We start from the raw sequence: 6,264 nt of genomic DNA on the forward strand, positions 1-6,264 counted from the left end.
TTCATATCACCATTAAGAAATTCATTTCAACACACATAAAAAAATAGAACAAACAAGTCAGTATAGAAACATCTAATTTAACATTCTGAAAAAATATTTAATTCTTGTAGGCAGGCTCAGTTATTAAAATATGTCATTAGCAAACAAAACAGTTGAGCACACAGAAAATTCAATGTTAGATAAAAACTTCCTTTAAGTCCTAATTTTGGTCTTTTATGTTTTTTATTTGTTTTTTGAATCGTTTGGATGCTGATTATTTTGGGTTTAATTGGGAGAAGGGAGACAAATAAAGGTTTTGGTTGGGAAAGTGTGAGTTAAAAAAAGTCTTTGAAGAGATTCCAAAATAACCACCAAAGGAAGAGTTACTACAGGTACTGTATTCCAAAATGTTTATTTTTCTTTCTCGCTGGTTTCAAATGGGTCAGTATTATCAGTAAAACAAGAAGTAAACAGAGACCTATCTCAGATTATATCGGCTCCTGGGGCCAGCAACAAAGTAAACATCAGTCATCCCATGAAAAATACAACTATTACCTGTTATTGGACACTCTCAGGCCTGGCCTACCCACCAAGTGGCACAGTTAATGAATCCACTTATTTCTAATACAAATAAACCAGAGAGAGAAAGAGGAAGTGGTCAGCCAAAGCTGAATGTGAAGGCAAGATAGGGAGATGGTTAATAAAAACGCTCAAGGCTGACATTTTCTTTTTATTTGAAACATGCTTTTCTTGAGAATGACATGATCTTATTGATATGGTTTAGTAAACCTGAACTGATGCCAGGTTTTAAGGTCCTTTTACATACGTGTTCTTTTTTCTAAGTGGAAAAAAATCAAAAGGAAAAATTTTAAAGTTTATCATGGTTCTGCAGTACAAGGACTAATAAGAGGAAACAAAATTACTTTCACTTTTAGTCACTAGTTACTTAAAAATGGTTATGTTAACCACACAAATAGCTTTTCTGCAGAACAATGTGTCAAAATTTGAGAAAAGCCTTAAAATTGCTCAAACTCTCTGCTTGTAGAAGTTTAGGTAGAAGAAATAATCAGAAATATGTTAAAAAATATATGCAAAAGGACTTCAGGAACACTTATTTTAATAATTACAAAATGGAGTAATCTAAAAGTTTGAGAATAAATTGCTTAAATAAATCATAGCATGTCCATATAATGGAATGTTATGATATTTTCAAAATCATTAGATGATAAGGGAAAATTCCTGCAATATAATATAAAATGAAAAAGGTAATATATGCTACAATTGAAATGTTTATATTCTTTTTAATTTGATTTTTCATTTCTGGTTTTTAATTTTTATTAAATTTTCTTGTTAAAATATAAATATATAAACAAATTGACAAATATTTGTAGGAATAATAAGTATATGATAGTAACATGAATTCTCTTAGAGGAATAATATTAAAGGTGATTTTTTTCTTTATATTTTTCTGCACTTTCAAGTTTGTGTAATAAACATATGTTTCATAAATTTTCATAGAAAAACATTGTGTATGGAATTACCACATATCTTGGTTAGGAAATTATATACTCAAATAGGAACATAATTTTTGAATTTCAAAACAAATAATATTTCTTAGTTATTCATTTTCAGAGTCAGATATTTTCTTGGTGTCTAACAAAAATTTTCATGATACAGATTTATATATTTCCTCTCCTTTGTTGACATAAATTAATAGCAACTAACCATTAGCCTACTCTCTCTTCTTTAGGCTGAAAAATGACAGTCCCTTTAATCTTTTCATTCTGATCCTCTTTTCTACTCTTTTAATCATTTCTATATGACTACCAAAAACAATTCTGTAACTACAAAATGTAAGAAATTCACGGGAAAATGATTTGCAATATTATAATGTTTAAGTCATAAAAAGATCCACATTTTCTCCACATTCTTTTCTTTCTTTCCTTTGAAGTAATTAAAAAGGAATGAAGGCACTTATAATTTCATATTTCTCTTTTAAATAAATAACATCCCAAATTATTTCATAAACAGGCAATTGGAAACTGCTTTTGGTTAAATTAGAAATGTATACATTATATTAAACCAATTTAAAAATGTCTTAATAGAATAAATACTATCACATAGAATGTATTTCAAAAGGTAGAGATCCTTATGGTATATTCGATATAAATTTTGAAAATTAATTCATCATATATATTGAATTCATTAATTTAAACACTTATTAAGAGTACCCTTACTGGGAACTTATATTGTGTTAGTTATGACTCATAAATATTAATGACATATGTATTCATTCTTGTCATCTACTTTTCTACTTATTTGCTTTTTAATATTTTGCTATTAACAATCTTGTGCCTACTATATTCAGGATATCTTGATGCTTCTTCAACTGTTATTTATACCCCAATCAAATATTAGTGGTACATGATAGAGAACACTGTAACTGAGTTCATATTTTAAAATATATAATATATCACATGTAATATACATAAAAGCATATACACATATATGACATATGATGTTATATAAATTATAACATAGATGATACCGTCCACATATTAGATATACATATGTCATATATACATATATCATATACATATATCAGACATATATTACGTAATATATTATGTATGTGTATATATAGCATAGTTCTTATTTAGAAATACATATACCTTTTTCTGTCATGTGAAGGAAATTTGAAGCTTCAAAATAAAATAAAATAAAGATAATGAATATATTCCTTGCCAACGCCACTTCTATAATCCCATGCTTTGCAAACATAATTTTCTATATGATATGATCTAATCTACTGAGTCAATTACATTGTAATTGTCTGTGGGAAAGTTCTTGAATTAGCATTTTTTAGTTTTTTACTATTGTTATTTCTTTTCCAGTGAATAATGGTACCTATCAATGACTTCTGCAAATCCAGTTCTTTTGAACTATCAGTATGGGTATTGAACACATTAATAATTACTGTTTTCTTATCTATGGCCTTGCCATCCTAAACAAACCTGATCCCATCTGATCTCAGAAGCCAAGCTGGGTCGGGCCTGGTTAGTATTTGGATGGGATACCACCTAGGAAGACCAGGTGCTGTAGGCGTAAAAAATAAAAAATAAGGGATTGTAAGCTGATAAGGTCCTTGCAATCTGTGAAGTCAACCAAGGGTTGCCTCACCTAAAAAAAAAAAATTTAAAAAAATAATTACTGTGTTTTCTCTAAATATGATTAAGCCAGATACTTTTATTATAGATCATTTGAGTCTTACAGTCAGCCATTACGTCTCTTCAAACTCCTATAGACTAGCTTAAATGCTTTAGATTCAGTGAAAAGTAACTTCTTATACCCACCTAGGAACCAGGTGCTGTAGGCGTAAAAAATAAAAAATAAGGGAGTGTAAGCTGATAAGGTCCTTGCAATCTGTGAAGTCAACCAAGGGTTGCCTCACCTAAAAAAAAAATTTAAAAAAATAATTACTGTGTTTTCTCTAAATATGATTAAGCCAGATACTTTTATTATAGATCATTTGAGTCTTACAGTCAGCCATTACGTCTCTTCAAACTCCTATAGACTAGCTTAAATGCTTTAGATTCAGTGAAAAGTAACTTCTTATACACGTGCTTCTGTTTTTCTCTCAGGCTGTTCTACTTGGATATAATTTTTAACTTAACCTGTTGGAGAACAGTACTTGTGCCCCAGATCCCTCTTGATCTTCAGGGCAGTTTTGGGTTTAACTTAAGATGCCAAAGGTGCAAAGTTAATCTAACTTAGGGCAATGGTTCTTTGTTTCTCTCTAATTAAAATTACCATCATACAGTGTAATAAAAGGTGTCACAGTGGCAAGAAATGGCCTTTCCATGACTATAGTAGCAAAATCTAAATTGGCAAGTTCTAGTGAATTACCAGCTGACCCACATATAAAAGAAATGAAAAATCTTGTTTATAAATGTTTCCTTAATTAGAACATTACAAAAATGCAACTGTCACTCACGTGTTGAAAAAGCCAAATTTGTAATATGACTCAGGATAATATTTTTGGTTCCATAAAACTTCTTAACAAGCACTACAGAACTACTACATTAAAGTGAGAGTTAAAACTAACATTCCCTTATGACATTGAACATAATTTTATCCTAGATGTCCAATAGCTTACTGCATAGAGATCTTGGGCTTTAAAGTCAGACCTAGTTTGCAGTCTTGCCTCATGAACATTGAGCTAATTCCTCAATTTCTGTGATTCAGTTTTCTTATCAAGAAAACTTATCCAGTGGTATTGTTGGGGCTGGAGAATGACACTTAACTCACAAGGTTGTAATGTGAGTTAAATCAAATAGTATGCATAAATAGCTTAGCAAATTAGTGACTTTACAATAAATGTAGTGTTTTTCTTTCCTTTCTTTTGGCTGAATGACCTTCTTGAGACATCATTTCCTTCCTTTAGCTATTGTCAATTAACGTTTACTTAAAAAGAACATTTCCTCAGTTGAAAAACAATACATTAACTTTCAAAGTAAGCAGAAAATCCTTTAAACATTAGATGAAAACCAACTGGGAAATATTGTTCATTCTCCTTTAAGATATTTATTTTCAAAATAATTGGAACAGAAACTCTTATTATCTACTGACACTATGCAGTGTGATTATTATGAAGGCTATTTTTGTTTCCTTCTTAGATACAGAGTTAGGTGACATGGAATTTTTAAACAATTCAAATTTCTTAACTGTAATATTTTTGTGGTAAATGCCACAAAAAGCAATGTCCACTATATTAGACATTGTATCTGTATCATAAGTTAAGAAAAGTTGTTGGTTGTGGTGAGGACCAGGCAAATTAAAAGGCTATTATTTTACTGAATTTGTCACATATTTTTAACATTTTCACATTATTTCTATTTGTAATTACAGTATCTTGCTTTCTCTAATTATTACATGATCAGCTCTATAAAAATTGACCTCTTAGCAAAAACTAAACTTGAAAAAAACTATAGGGAATTCTATTTTATGTCAGGCTCCTGTGAAATTTGATTCCAAGAGTGTGTTCTTCCAAATTTTACTCCAATTTATATATCTAACCTTAAATAATCTTATTCCCATTGCACAGATAGGAATAATCCATTTTATTCAATTACCCCCAACTGTTATACACATAACAGCAACAACAAAATCTTTTCTATAAGTGCAGGATATAAAGTAAACAAACCTGTGGAGTGGCTAGGCTATCATACTATTGCTGTGAGTTCTGTTTCATAGCACCAAGAGATATTTTCTCATGTGCCCCAAAGTCAGTCATAAGCAATCATGTAAGAACATGTTTAGAGAGGAGAAGTCATTATTTAATATGTGAAAAAATTTGAGTCATATTAGTCATATTACCCTGGAATAAATAGTTCTCAACTCAATGTAAGAATAATCACAATTCCAGTAGGAAAGGTACTGGAGAGAGTAGAAGTATAGTTCTCTTCTTCTAGGAACCATATTTTATTTTGAAGAAGGGAACAGTGAAAAAAAAAATTCCGTTGGAACTTTTTATTTAATTCTTGGCCTTTTTCACTCTTTAATCACATTGCCTAGATACATACAACCTTAATTCTTTCTGAGATCTCATTACCTTCTGGAAAAGCTATAGGTATTTATTTGTTCTTTTGACTCTTCAATTTCTTGATTATTTTCTTGAAATCTGGTGATTGTTAATGTGAGCTTCAAAAGAAGGAAACTGGCTATATCTGGTTCCAGATACTCACCAGACTCCCCTTTCTTTACCAGAATTTAAATCCACTTGGTACATATTGCATTGGTTCTTAGAATATCCCTCCTGCCCACTGTCCTTCCTTCCCTCCCTTCTTTCCTTCCTTCCTTCCTTCCTTCCTTCCTTCCTTCCTTCCTTCCTTCCTTCCTTCCATACTCCCTCCCTCCATTCCTTCCTGCTTCTTTTTAAGGATATCCTTTCAAGATAAGTTTTGCTAATTTTTTCTAGATACAATAAAGAAGAATAAAGAATAAAGAATAAAGAATAATTACATTTGTTCGGTCATAGCAGTTGAAGAGTAAAATAGAAAAACATTTCTGTCTCCTAAACTTTTTAAGTCAATTTCTTTACCCGTCTAGCAATTTAGTTTTTTCTATTTCTTATATAAATGTTACTTTCCCTTGAAAAAACAGCATAAAACATGCAAAAGATAGTGTAAATGTCACAGCTCAATTAGTTACACCATTTTATAAGAACTGAATCCATTTCATTTGACTATAAAAAGGAAAAAAAATATTTTTACTTTTGCTCAAAAT

General features: G+C 30.3%; 1 pseudogene; it reads left to right on the forward strand.

Moving 5' to 3' along the window:
* The first annotated feature begins 2,965 nt into the window (after positions 1-2,965).
* Positions 2,966-3,084, forward strand: LOC112477764 (annotated as a pseudogene).
* The last annotated feature ends 3,180 nt before the right edge of the window (positions 3,085-6,264 follow it).

This window comes from Pteropus alecto, unplaced genomic scaffold (assembly GCF_000325575.1).
Source record: "Pteropus alecto unplaced genomic scaffold, ASM32557v1 scaffold121, whole genome shotgun sequence".
In the NCBI taxonomy this organism is placed as follows: Eukaryota; Metazoa; Chordata; class Mammalia; order Chiroptera; family Pteropodidae; genus Pteropus; species Pteropus alecto.